This window comes from Diceros bicornis, chromosome 22 (assembly GCF_020826845.1).
Source record: "Diceros bicornis minor isolate mBicDic1 chromosome 22, mDicBic1.mat.cur, whole genome shotgun sequence".
Taxonomy (NCBI): Eukaryota; Metazoa; Chordata; class Mammalia; order Perissodactyla; family Rhinocerotidae; genus Diceros; species Diceros bicornis.
The window spans coordinates 34022328-34036786 of NC_080761.1; the positions used below are offsets into that span (position 1 = coordinate 34022328).

Genomic DNA, 14459 nt, shown 5'->3' on the forward strand with positions numbered 1-14459 from the left:
TTTCAATAATTATTTTTCCAAATATCAGATATCCTTTCAGAGATTTGAGGTCACAAATGAGTAGAGGTCATACACTATAATCGAAATCTGATCAACCGAGGGCTTCATTTTAAATTATTTAAATTCATTTTAAACCAATAACAGAAATGGCAGCTGAGAGCAGTAAGAAAACCTCTAAGAAAACCCATTTGGGTAGGAAATAAAGTCATATACAAGAAACAATGACATATCTTTCCCAAATGATTTCCATCTATGATAACTTCATGTCAACAAATTCATCAACTGTCCTACCGTTATTTCATTAGCTTAAAAACTTATGTGTCAAGATATTCAGAGCATTTGACATTGAATAACCATAACAACTCTAAAAGATCTTTCCCTTTGTTAAACCATTGTACATTAGTTTATGCTTAAAATTTTAAAAATCAGTGCTGAATGAACATAGCTGCTTTTATATACTTATTTGAGTAAATATAAAGGTAAAAATGTTTTACTTTACCATTATCAACAACTAGATATGAGAGCCCTTAGGTATTATCTGATAATAAGGTATTTTGTCAAAAAGAAATTATCTGAGATAAGTGGTTTTAATCTTCAATCTGGCTTATAACTCTTAAATAGATTTGATTAGAAAAGCATGTTTTATACTGAGACAGAAAATTGAAAGTTAAAGATAAAACAGACCAACTTTTCCTAATCACTAGTCTACACTAGTCAGCATGAGTGCTATTGTGTCAAAGAACTTTGAATTTGTTAAAAATTATCTCAGTTTTATTTCAACTGCATTTCCTACTGTATCTACTGTATATGTTAACAATGCAGGAAAAATTAGATTCAGAGTCCATTTGGCAATGATAAAGAAAAAAATGCTGAAATGTTATTGATTCCCTCTTGTGCAAAACCAACTGACTCAACTATATTTTTCCTGACATAACATAAAGGTTTTATTTAGATAGTACAAAATATTGGCAAATGTTAGACTGTATATCTTTTTTTCTTTTTTTAAAGATACTATTAACCCTTTCACAGAGAGAAGAGTGTCCTACTTGCTTTTAAAGAAATGCTGCAGCTCCTGACATGGTGATGTTAGCCCCGAGAGGAATACTGCCTGCAAAAGTTTTTGATGCAGAGATATTCAGCCCTAGGAGACACCTTAAACCTGTCACTGGCTGCTGAGCCCCTGTCATAGTTTATAATGTGCTGTGTCAAAGTCACAGCCTCAGCTCCTGCCCCTCCAAAGCATTTTTCACATTCCCTCTCCAAATTAATTTCATCCAAATTCTCCAAACTAGGCTAGTTCCAGGATTTTCTTCCACATCTCCTCTACCTACAAGCATTAAGAAGCCTCAACAGGATTTTCTTCCAGTCTTTCAAATCATCTTTGTTAACTTTCCCTTGACCCAATTTTTGTGCAAGCTCTCTTTGGAACTAAAGATAAAACAGGCAACCAAGTGAAGTCAGAGAACGATGGGAATTGGTGTGGATTACGGTGGGAGGTAGCAAAAGCGAACCAGTAGGGTTAGAATTCTCAAGCTTTTCTAGGTAACCGAACCAACCAACGTTTCACAAACCAGGCTTCCAATAGCCCCTGAACAATAAGCGTTTAAAAATCAGATTCCCAGACTGAAGTCTTCTCAACGCTCTTTCTCAAAAAAAAAAAAAAAGAAAGAAAGAAAAGAAAAGAAAAAAATGCTTAGCAAACCACTTCTCAATTAGGAACTACTGAAGTTATATAAGTCAACTTCTGCCTCGGTAAAACGAACAACCTGTCCACGCCTTTGGGGGCAAAGCATTCAGCAGATGCCTCACTTTAGAGTCAAGAAATCCAGAAGCACAGTTTACTTACTAAAGCAGCCGCTCCGGTCCTCCTTGGAAACCCTGAGGAGTCTTCTCTTTTCTTTCCTACCAGTCACAGAAAGAACTGTCTTTCTATTCCACACAGGCCCAGAATCAACTGCAAGAGAGGACGGCACATGCACAGCAGCCCGTCGGGCTTTGCCTTTGGTAGGATGCTTCGGGTTCTGTTTGTTTCAAAAGTGGGATCTTCTCGGCCGGAGGGAGGGGGCAAAGACAGGAGAAAATCGGGGCGCTCCGAAAGCTTGCTTGGGTCCTGCAGATTCTTCTGAAGGCAAAGTACCTGCACTCTCCCCGCCGAGGCTGCCTGTCAGCGCGGCGCGAGGGGAGGAGGCTGAGGAGGAGGAGGAGCAGCGGGAGGGCTCGGGCTGGGCGGGGAGCGCGGCGTGGGGGCGGCCGGGGGGCGGCTCGCGGAGAAGCGGGCGAGCCGGCGGGGAGGCGAGCGGCTGTCAGCGCGCGGCGCGGCCCCACGCGCTCGGGCCGCCGGCTGCGGGCGCGGCGGGGCGGGGAGCAGAGGCGGCGAGCATCCCCGGCCGCTCCCTCCGCCTCCCGCTCGCGCGCACTGGCACACACCCCACGTCTCCGGCAGCAGCCGCTCCGCCGCGCGCACTCACCTGCATTTCCTTAACGAGCCACTTGATGGCTGCCAGCGGCGCGGGCCGGCTCCGGCGGGCGGGCGGGCGCCGGGGCGGGGAGGACGCGGCGCGGGATGCTCGGAGCGGCCGCCCGGGAGGCGGAGGCGGCGGCGGCGCGGGCGCACAAGCTGGGGCGGGAGGAGGGGAGCCCGGGCCGCGACCCCGGGCTGCCCCGGCGCGCACTGGCTGACCCGCGCCGCGGAGGTCTTGTCAGGATCCAGGGGCTCCGGGGGAAAGCGGTCCGCGCGGGGCGAGGAGCACATGTCAGGCAGAGGCTATTCGCGACCACTAAACCACAGAGGACTTGTCCAGGTGTGGATCCCGGGTGCGCTTCTTCAGGCGTTCGCGTGCTGTCGGTTATTTTATGGGGGTTTTGGAGGCAAGCTGGCGATAAGGGTTAAGGGTGGCGGGTTTAAAAATGCAAGGGACAGAGATTTAATTTGCGATACAATCGATGCTTAGGAAAAGCCCAGGTTAGTGAAGAGTAGGGAAGGGGAGCAGGGGCTGCGTGGTGCAGGGGGTGTTCTGCAGCTCAGATTCTGGATGTAGTTTTCAGTTGGGGTGCTTGGCAGCCTGGCTGGGCTTGAGGGAGAGACAGGGCTCTGCCAAGGTGGTAGTTGAGAAGGGGACAACCTGTCAAAGAGTTGTTGAAAACCAGCCTCGCTGCGGAGGAGAGGACGTGGGCAGGCGCTGGGGGGCGATTTCTTCCCCACCTGCTTCGTACCACAAGGTAGAATGGCCAGTGCCTCTGAGGTGGTGTGTCACAGACTCGGGAAACAGGGGAAGAGGCACTTAGACCCCTTGAGCAAAGCTAGAGAAGGGGAGTGGAGCTGGAGAGGAGGGTGGGCAGGATGGAAGAAATCTAGCAGAAAGCTTTTATCATTTTACCGTCATTTATGTCTGATCAGAACATACAGCTATGGCAACCAGTGCTCTCTCTCTTGCCAAAGAGAGTGCAATGTCACTTCGTTGGTACTTAAAAACAATAATTATCCTGTTTGTAATAATGGAACAGAGAGCCTTCCAGGTACCCTATGGTCAAAGCTGTACACACTGTGGAAGAGAAGAAAAAGCAGTGAGCCATCTACGTTCCTTATATGTCCATGATCTAATAGCAGAAATGTCACTTTCTCCTAAAGAGAAATAAAGCTTAATCAATATAGATGACATTTTCTCCAGGGTCCTTTGACCTTTTTCTTTTCATGCCTGCTTCGTTGCTTCCCATGTCCTTTTGCTCTTCAGAAGTGACCCTTCTTCTGAACCCATCCCCTGCCTGGCTCACCCGTCCAAGAATGTTCACACGTTCACAGTCATTATCACTTAAAGCTGTTCTTGGAAATGATAGGATAGAAACCAAAAAGACTTGTGCCATGTGTGCAAGTGTGTGTGCATGTGCATGTCTATCTTTGTAATAATGCAAGCACTTTCCCCCGTATGGTGTTGTCTGTGCAAGATGATGACTAACTCATTCTCTCTCCCTCTCTTCCCCCTTCCCTCCCTCCCTGCCTCCTTCTCCCACTGCACAAATACACACCACTCACTCCTGTCTCAGCTCCTTCCTGTCAGTGTTCAATAATGGTTTTACATGAACTTTCTGTTAGAAAGCCTCTGACTACCAAGAGCGAGTTGGAGCGATTGGTGGGGGGATGCTGGGGCTCAAGGCTGCTGCTACGTTTCCTGTCATCACTCACTCCTTACATACACTACTGTACTTAATGCCAAGTGGCAGCAGAAATGATTTCCTCTCTTGCTACTCGTAATAATATATTTGCCCACCCCTGGAAACACATATAATTAATAATAAAAGAAATAATGCATCTTGAAACCAAGAGCAGATGGATGCTGATGTGGTGGTGTTAGTCACCTTTTCTGTTGTTGCTGCAAAGACAATGTGACCACTTCTCCCTTTCTGCTGCTTCTGGCGGGTTAAGCAAAGCCTTTGGCCCTTTTTCCGTGTTCTCGTTTCCATCTTTCCCTTGACAATAGTTTGTGTATTTTAAATAAAGATTTCATTCTGCCAACCCGCAGGAAGCTTTTAACAAGATGCTCTGAGCGTGTCCATATCTTACATCTTTTTACTGCTGTATGAGGGTGTTCAGCAACGTGAAACTCGTCTCAGCTTCATCTCAGCGCTGGCATCTCACAGAGACAATGCTCCCTGGGGCTGATTTCCTCTTGCTTCCATACAGCTATCCTTTGGTGCCCTCTAGAAGAACACAGGATACTTTAAACAATGGAAGAGTGAGGATTATACTCAACCCCCTTCCTGCAGCAACCCTACCCACGTAATAACACCACACATGTTAATTGCGATTATCTTATTGTAAAGATTTTATTAATGATTCATTAGAGTTGGACTGGGATATCTTTCCTGAGGATGATTGCACCAAGCCTGAAGAGTTAAGAGAACTGCATTATCAAACTACCTACCTGCACCTCCTGTAGTAGTATGGTTTATTTTTCCTTCTTAAATGAAAAGGCAGCCTTAACTGTCCTCTTTAAGTTATTGTTGTATATTTACTTTTAAAAGGCAACGACCTCTTTAGATTGGTCATTGTCAGTGAACCATGTGTTTAAAACAACCATAACCAAAGTGAAATAGAAATACACAAAAGGGAAACTGGGCTAGGGGAAAAACACATAGTCTTGAATATCAGTTATCTAAGATTAGCCTCTCTTGAGGTTCCCTTTATTTTACCACGTTACTTCACTTACCAAAACTTTACTTAGCCTTGTTATATTCAGGCTTATAATTGATTTTAACAGTCTGCTCTAAGCAGAAGAAATCTCCAAATTTACATTTGTATTTTGGATTTTTGAGGGAATTAAGTACTTTCTTGTCTCAGTTTTTAAATTAGACTTAGTGCATCAATAGCACAGCACTAATTTCCTTTTCTAATATGTCCTTTAAACATGAATAGCATCGTGGGAAAACTGCCTGATTACACAGCACTCCATATTGTGGCACTGAAAATAAGGGAGGAGAAATAGATAGCAGGGTAATAAAGGAGCAAGGAAGGGCTAGTAACCTGTTATAAAGAAGACGATGACGGAGAAAGACGTATTCCAAGACCACTGGTGGGTGGATTTGATCTGTCAGTAGTAGTCTCTCATGATTTGCCTTTTTTCTTCTGCAGAAGTGGTATATACTTAATTTGTTCTCCTTGTTCCACTTTTCTTCTCAAGTTATGCTGTTTGGCAGAAAGTAGAAACAATTTTATATTGACAATAGAGTGGGAAATCATGCACTTAATGAGTCAAATTGCTAGTATTTATTTCATATGAGACAAGGATAATCCTCTTCAGCTTTTATTTTGGTCAAAGAGGGCAGAATTCTAATTGATTAAATGGGTCTAATTTAGTTAATTTGTTATAGATGCTTTGCTACCAAGAAAGCTGCTTAGGAAACCTTAAAACACAATGAAAAAAATGTCTTGACTGTATCCAATTTAAGGAGCCTTAATGAGTGGAGTCATATTTGTGATAATTGTGGGTTCATGGTTTAGATGTTATTCTATGAAATCATCATCTGGCTAATGCTAAGTGACACAAAAGCTAAATGCTTTGGACATACAGATTTTGATATAATGTATATACTTTTTGAAAAATTTATTGTGCTCATTATTTTCTATTCCTCACCCACCCCTGAACCCCAGGCCCATCATTTGCCCTTCTTTGTGCCCTGGGGTTAACCTCTAGGAACTGCATCCACCTGGGTTCCCTTGTCCCTGGGCTTCTGTTGGGGTGTTGTCAATGAAGGGCACTGGAAGTGGGCTAAGAAAAACAATTGAATGAAATATTTTTATTTCAATAAAGGTGGAGCCATTTTTGCCCTATTTGCTCCATAACTTGGCACTGTGGTTCTTTCTAGCAGTGGCTGCATTGCTGTCAGAATACACTTCTTTCTTGCCACCATGCTTCCATAGCTCCAGTTCATATATGCCTCAATAACACCATCTTAACACTTGCCCCTTCGGCTTTCCACTATGGCTAGAACCTAGGATACTCACTCTCTCTCATCAGTTCCCCTAACCCAGCCACTCCTCTGGAAAGTATCTGTTATCTAAATTCTCTCCAAAATCATTCCTGATTGTGCCTCTGTTTCCTCCAGAGACTCTGACTGATACATTTTTGTTATTTAAATTTAAAGTATTCAAAGATAAATATTTTATTCAATTGTTTCAAAGTTTAATATATTATCTAATGTGTGTAAAAGTGCCAAAATATTACCATTACTCAAACTTAAAATAACTTTAACACACTACAAGAAAATATTTGATGGTACAGCTGATATAGATAGCTAAATAATAACAATATAATAATATTTTCCACAGAGGTGTCACGTCTCTGTGTATTAAATGAGCCGGATCCATCAAACTTGTAAAAGTATCTCAGATTTTCTTACACATATATCTCAATGTTTTATGGTATCTGATTGCAAATAATAATAATAATACATAATAATACTATTACATAATAATACATACATACATACATGTTTTGAAGGCTAGCATTTATTATTTGATGAAGCATACCATGGTTTGTAAGGCACTGTAATTTTCATCAATTTAAAAAAAACTAATGAGTAGGGAAGCCAACATGGATCCATTCTTCTAATTATTAAAAGAAAAAGCCAATAATGAGGATGTAAACAAGTGACCTAAGTTACCAATGATAATCCCAAAATAACTGCCTATGCGTAGACTTTGGAAAGAGAACAATTGGATATGGATAAAAAGAATGCAATCCACCAAGATCTTTTAAGCAAGCATTAAAAAATAACACCATATAAATTAACAAGGATGAGAGAAAGTTCTTTAATAAAAGTAAAATATAATTTGAGAGAGAATATGTAATAGTTCCTATGGGTTTTTGTTCTATTTTGACCTTAAAAATTAATTAAAAGGTATCTAATGCAAGATTTTACTTATACATCTCTACTTAATTAGGGCATTGTAAATTTTGCTTCTTCTGAAGTCTGAGTAATTTTGTGTTTTCTTTTGTAAATTAGGCATAAGAATGATCACTGCCATACATGTGCACACACATACGTGTGTGTGCACAGTCTACTTTTCTAGGTTTTTTAAGTGAGTTAAAAATATACTGTCTAAATTTTAGATCTTAGAACACTGAGGTGCAGAAAACTGAGGTTGATTAGCTGACCCAGGTCATGGAGCAGTTAAATATTGGAGCTGAAACTAGTACCCAGGCAATCTGGCTCCGTAGTCTCTATGCTCAATCAGTATTTTGTCATAAGAAACTTTTTCTCAACTGTGTGTGCCTTTCTTTCTTAGGCTCAGGGCCTTCTGAAACATTTAGCTGAAATTGAGAAATTTCTATTTGGTGAATGGAGAATATAGGTTGGGGATGGTACAAAAGGAAAATTGTGTCTTCTCAGACAACTAATTTTCAATTTTTAAACTAAGGCTTTGAATTTTTTATTTATTTTTTGGTAAGGAAGATTGGCCCCAAGCTAACATCAGTTGCCAATCTTTCTCTTTTTGCTGAGCAAGATTAGCCCTAAGCTAACATCTGTGCCAATCTTCATCTATCTTTTTTTATGTGAGACGCCACCACAGCGTAGCTTGATGAGAGGTGCATAGGTCTGGGCCCGGGATCCGAACCTGCAAACCCTGGGCTGCCAAAGCAGAGTGCCCGAACTTAACCACTATGACACTGGGCTGGCCCCGAGGTCTTTTAACTTTATATTTCCATTTGAATCATTTTGCATGTTATTTATTTTCATATGACAAATCACTTTATGTGTTTCACCCAATATCTAATGACACTATAGAAAAATTGTATTATAAAAAGTAAAATAAATTTATGACTTTTTCCTGATAAATTATATATGTCTGTTCTATAACCACAGTTTACTACATTTGCTACTTTTCCCTCTTGTACAATTATTTATTTATTGTTTTGTGTGAGGAAGATCAGCCCTGTGCTAACATCTGCCAATCCTCCTCTTTTTTTTTTTTTTTTTGCTGAGGAATATTGGCCCTGGGCTAACATCCCTGCCCATCTTCCTCCACTTTATATGGGACGCCGCCACAGTATGGCCTGCCAAGTGGTGCGTCAGTGCGGGCCCGGGATCTGAACCGGTGAACCCTGGGCTGCCGCGGCAGAGCATGCAGACTTAACTGCTTGCGCCACTGGGCTGGCCTCTGTACAATTATTTTTATCTATTCACGTTTATTTATTTCCCACTCTTACCTACAACCAAGAGAACAAAAGTAATAAAAAGCTACAGAAGGCAATTCTATATATTGCCTCTGTTTTGTAAGGGGTCAACTTTCTGGAACCTTTATAGGATTTCACCCTGTTTTAGTGAAAGACAATATGTTTTCCAGGTACTTATTCCTGACCTTTTCTTCATGTGTAACGATATTGTAGAAGGGAAAAATTATAATAGCATTTATTTTTATCACAGGTTTTATGTATATTTTTAACATTTAAAATTGTAGATTTTTAAAATAGAAGCAAAAGAAATGTTACAACCATATCATATGGGACTCTGCTTTTTAGCATTCTGTATTTTATAGGTGATAAGCAAATTATAAATTGATCTCTCTTTATGGAAGAATATCTAAAGTAAATCAAAACAACAAGTCCATATAGGTTTTAAAGTTAATTTCTCCTTGGAATTATCAATATCATGACACGAGATCATTTGCTCCAGCACCTTCCCTGTCTTTCTCATTTAACACTAAACCCAGTGTGTGAAATGTTCGTTTTGATATGACTGAGTGAAAGAAGTCCTGCTATTTCCAGACAACTTTCCTCCACATCATAATTTAAAGAATAATTTTAATGTAAAAACATTTTATACATACAAATATGTGTGTATGTGGGTGTATTATTTAAATTTAGATTTTGTTATTTAAATTACAACGTGTGTGATTTCATAATCCCCCATCTCATTACATTTTCTGAAAAAAGTATTATTACATTAACTTCTTAAACAAATTTTAAATGAGGTGTTGAACAGTTACTGCTATACTCAATAAGGGAAAGCATCAAGAAAGATTTCTCCCAGGAAATCTTCTAGAAAGGATGATAAAATGCAGTGCCTAGTGAGGAGTCATCTTTACAAGTTCCTTTCACTATTCCTAGTATTAATCAGAATTCTCATCAGAGTTTCATCTAAGCTATAAAAACATGAATATAATAGGGATATAGATCATGAATACGAATGTGGGAAAGGGTTTATTAATGCCAGTGTGTTCCCCACCAAAATCTCTTCCTACACCCAGGCATCTCTTTCTCAGACACACACACGCATCACGTCCATCATGGGCACTGAGGGCACTTTCCTTCTCAACTCTTGTTCTTATTCTGCCCTCTAGGGCGTTTGCCCCTTTGGTTCTCAGGCTTCTGTTATGAGGAAACTGGAGAAGTGGAAGAAATCTAGGAAAGACTCAGACCAGGGATTTGGGAAAACATGGAGTGAAAAGATAGGATTTAAGGAAGCTATAAAGTAAGACTCTCCTAAGCAACTACAAGATGTGGAAAAGTTGGAAAGACGAGAAAAACACTGTTTTGTAGAAGTGTCACTGAGGGATATGAATCAGGGCCTCCCAATAATGCTTTGGAAGGGCCCACTGTTAAAGACTAGATTGCATTTTTATTACTTTTTTGCTTTTAGACGTTTTATTTCTTTGGACAGTCAAAAGCTCTTACACCACACCATAAGGAGGCTGGAATGTTTTGTGGTTTTATACACCCATATACACATAGACAGAGATAGTTTTCACTCAGACAAATACAGGTTACGTGGTTTATAAGTTGATTTTAAAATTTTAGGTTATTTTTAAAAGGTATGAGGATGATTTTAATAAAGATGGGGTAAATATATTTTTTCTATATTAAATGTATTTTTTTGTAAATGATATTGTTACTGAGCAAGGGCTCGCTACCCAATGCATATAACGAGCCAATTTATTTTGGCATCAGCCTTTGGGAAAAGAAATATAGCTTTATTTTGTGAGATCAATCTGCAAGGAGACAGGGGGTATGTGCCCTCAGATCGGTCTCCCCGATTCAGGATTTGGAGCAAAATTTAAGAGGTTAGGGAGAAGAAGCTGGCATGTGGAAATGCTGGCGGGACAGGTTTTGATTGGTGGGCTTTAAGCATTTATGGTAGGGTTCTAAATATTTATAGCAAGGTGGGGATCTTCCTGGATGACAGACTCATTGCTTCTGATGAGAGTCTGACTTTCAAATTCTGGTCATGTCCCGGTCCTTTGTTTCCACAGGGAGAAGACTCTTTGGTTCTACAGTCATTTCAGGTCAAGATTTCTTCTTCTGTGCGTGCTCTGGCCATATGACTTCGCAAATTTTCTGAAAGACAATTCTTAAATACCCTGTTGATAAGAGATGTGGTCTGTTCGAACTCGCTCTAGTAGGTTCTTGGTTACAACATCACAAAATAAATACATTACTTAAATGGAAGTTTTAATTAAATAATATTTTTCAAATCTTTAGTGGCAACTATAATACTTATTATCAAAAGAAAATTTTTAATATTATGAATATTAATAAAATATCATCTAATAAATAATAAAATGTTTGCTTTAATTTAACATTGATTTATTTTGTAAAAAACATCTATAAACTCTTTTTCTCACTTTTATTCTCTAGTAGATAGGTGAAAACTATTATTGAAAGCCATATTATTTTTGAGGAGTCAAATCAGTGTTTCTTAGATATTTTTATTTCCAAAGGCTCTCCCCTCAATCTCTACTTAATAAGTCCTATGCAAGCCCATGATACACAGAAATCTAGGACATACTCATCCAGACAAAAGATATTTAGCCACAGTCTCCATCCTTTGTTCTATTTGCATTGTGCCAATAATAGGTGGTGGATAGATAGGACCAAAAGCAATATAAGCCCATCATAGTTTGTGTAGTTGGTGTAGTGGGAGGGAGTGTACAGAATTTCAATGGATTTAGCCAAACACATTTTGTGAAAACCTATTTTATGCAAAGTAGATAGTGTATGTGGGGGGAAGGGAGGGAAGGAGGAGGGGGGTGTGGCTAAATTACTAATGCCCATAAACTTTTAATTCAGAAGTCTGGGAGCCCATGATTAGATTTAAAAGATTTAACATGCAAGATTTAATCAAATTCATCAGACAGCCTTGCAACCAACATTGTCATGCACAATAGTCAAAGAAATCTACAAAAAAAAAAAAAAGAAAAGAAATCTACAGTCAGCAAGATGTCTAAATCCTCAGCCTGCCAAAACTCTGAACTGAGATTATTGATGAAATATTAAATTAAAGAAAATTCTTCAAAAGTCTTTGGAGATTTAGTAAGGTTGCTCTCAACTACCAAAAAGTAAAAGAAATTCATAGTTTATAAACTGTGTTGATAGAATTATAGACACAGAAGACATACATGGCTAATGTCAACTGCGATCCTTCAAAATATAGCACAGTGTCAAGGAAAACAAGCAGGAAATATTCTAGAAGAAACTCACTAAAATTCTCAGACTTCTAGGGGTAAGCTGGGCCATGAGGCTATAATGGAGACTGGAAAATGGCATGAAATGGAAAGTACCATGAATAAGCAGCATTGCTGGATGTTAAAACAAGGGAACAGGGTTCCTTCTGTTTGCAGTAGGTGACAACAAGGGTTAATGAGTAATAAAGGCGAAGAAAATTTTCGGGCCCAGATATCAAAGTGCTATTTTAAAGATGAGTAAACAAAATTTTGCAAAATAATGGGAGAATATAGAGGAAGTTATTACTTGAAATAATGTTTAAAAATAAACAGAAAATAGAAACAAATTTTAGAAACACCTGCAATATGCTTTGTAAAATTAAGAATATGTATAGGGTACTTTCAAAACCAAAATAAAAATGGAAAGATGAAAGCAGATAATAGACTAGAGTATAAAATTTAAAAGTTAGCTTTCTGAGAAGGAGGGAGACATAGAAAAAGAAATAGGTAAAAATTAAATTGTAAAAAGCTACAAAAAAGTCAATAATAGTATCAGGATTAGAAAGCAAAATGCAACAGATACAGCAAAATTCATACTGTAGAAAATTGCAGTTGAACACCAAGGTTTCTATTTAGTGGTAAATATATTTTTGTCCTTAAAAAATATTTAAAGACAGAAACATGTTTCCTTTATAATGTAAATTAAAATGCAAAAGATATATGTAAGTATATATATATGCATAGCTATATACATATATAAACATATGTATGTATCTATATATCTGGATATGTATGTATGAATGGATGTATGTATCTATCCTAATATTGTATTATATATGCAAAGAAAAAGATAATATGCACTGTAATACCTAGAGGTATTTTAAACTTTTTTATGCATCTTTATTTTCTAAAATAAAATGATTTATTTTCATTACCAGAAGTATGTTTTAAACATATATAATTTTAAAATTTCTTTGAAATATATTCTGAGAGTAGGTAAGTGCTTTTTCTTTTTTAAATGTTTCCCTTGCTTCCAGTAGAATCTATACAGAATTTACAAAAGATGCTAAATCAAAGTAATTACTATATGCAAATTTTTATAATAGTCTAAGTCGAGTTTCATAATACTCTTCCTATTTTTCATCTTACCTTATTTCCTGCTGTATATATTAAATAGTAAAAGATGGTAAAACTAATGATTCCCCTTGTTCGAAAAGCTTTGCAAAATTAAATTTTGAAGAAAGTCTTTGCATGTTTTCTAAATATCTCCAGATCTTCCTGCTGTAATTAAATTTGTAAAGATTCACTTTGCACATTATGTCTCTCTTGACAAAAATTGTTTCCATTCGTAAAAGGAACAAAATGATAACTGAATAGTGCCAGAAATAAAATAGTTCAAGAAAGTTCAAATATGTGGTCTTTGAATGTTTTGCACAGGCATATTATTTTTCTAAGTTCAGTTAAATGATTGAGAATCGTGCTCCAGGAATAACCTTCAAAAAATTAAAAGGTACATTTGTATCAAATTGAGTGGCCCACTAAAATTTTAGGTTTTAACGATTAAAATTGAAAAGCTTTTAAAGTAGAAAAGAAATAGCTTATAATGTGAGTAGATAAATGGTTGAACATTTTTAAATATATTTATTTTTCTTTTAACATAGTACTCTTAAATCTCATTATAGAGGTACATATCTGCACCCTATTTTGCATTATGGAGATTTCATTATGAAAAATCATAGTATAATTTATATGAATCACTTTACATTTCCTCAACTAAAACCAATGATTTTCAAGTACTGAATGAGAATCATACAGCCCATAGCAAAATACTGAGTGCATAATGGTGAAATTATTTCCTTATATCAACTCGATGAGTATGTGATTCCAAATTTAATTATGATAAACTACAGTTAGTAGAGTTCTAACTACAAAAATATGCTCCTATCAGATATTTCCTAAACAAAACCAGGGTAAAGGACAATAACAAATTTCATTTATTTTAATTTTTAGTTTTATAATTCATTCTAAGGTGAGATATTCTGAATCAGTGTTCTAAAGATGCAGTAGTTAACTTGCAAAACACAATTTTCTTAAACACACAGAGAGAGAGGCAGAGGGAAAGGAGAGAGGCTTGTTTCTCCTTGTGGTTAGTCTCTATGGTACTACTTTATACCATTTTACACTTGAAATGGAAATCCCTTAGAGATGCTGCTGCAATAGAGAATGTTTGTGGGTTATTTTTCTACTTTTGGACTTTTCAGGCCCTTTTTTCTGAGATAATTCTTCTCCATGGTAGAGGATTCCCAAGATTAGGAACTGGCTTTTCCTATTACAAGTGCCAATTTCGTAAGTGGTTTTTGTGGTTTGAAGATTTCTCCAAGAGTAACAAGAGAGAAACCACCAACGTGTATCATATAGACCACCAAAGAGCCATCAGACTCGAGTGGCTTTCGGTCACCATCACCGTCAGCTCTCTGAAAATATAGTTTCACAAATTTTGCTTGCTATTAGCAAGACTTTC

At 38.1% G+C, this 14459-nt stretch overlaps 1 long non-coding RNA gene across 1 annotated transcript in view; it reads right to left on the reverse strand.

The window, feature by feature from the left end:
• Positions 1-3336: 3336 nt before the first annotated feature.
• The window catches only part of LOC131420067 (uncharacterized), a 49567-nt gene continuing 38444 nt past the window's right edge, over positions 3337-14459 (reverse strand). The window contains exons 2-4 of the long non-coding RNA XR_009223455.1: positions 5519-5680; positions 4559-4695; positions 3337-3542 (exon numbers count right to left, since the gene is read on the reverse strand). This is a non-coding gene — a long non-coding RNA (uncharacterized LOC131420067). The remainder of the gene's footprint in view (positions 3543-4558; positions 4696-5518; positions 5681-14459) is intronic.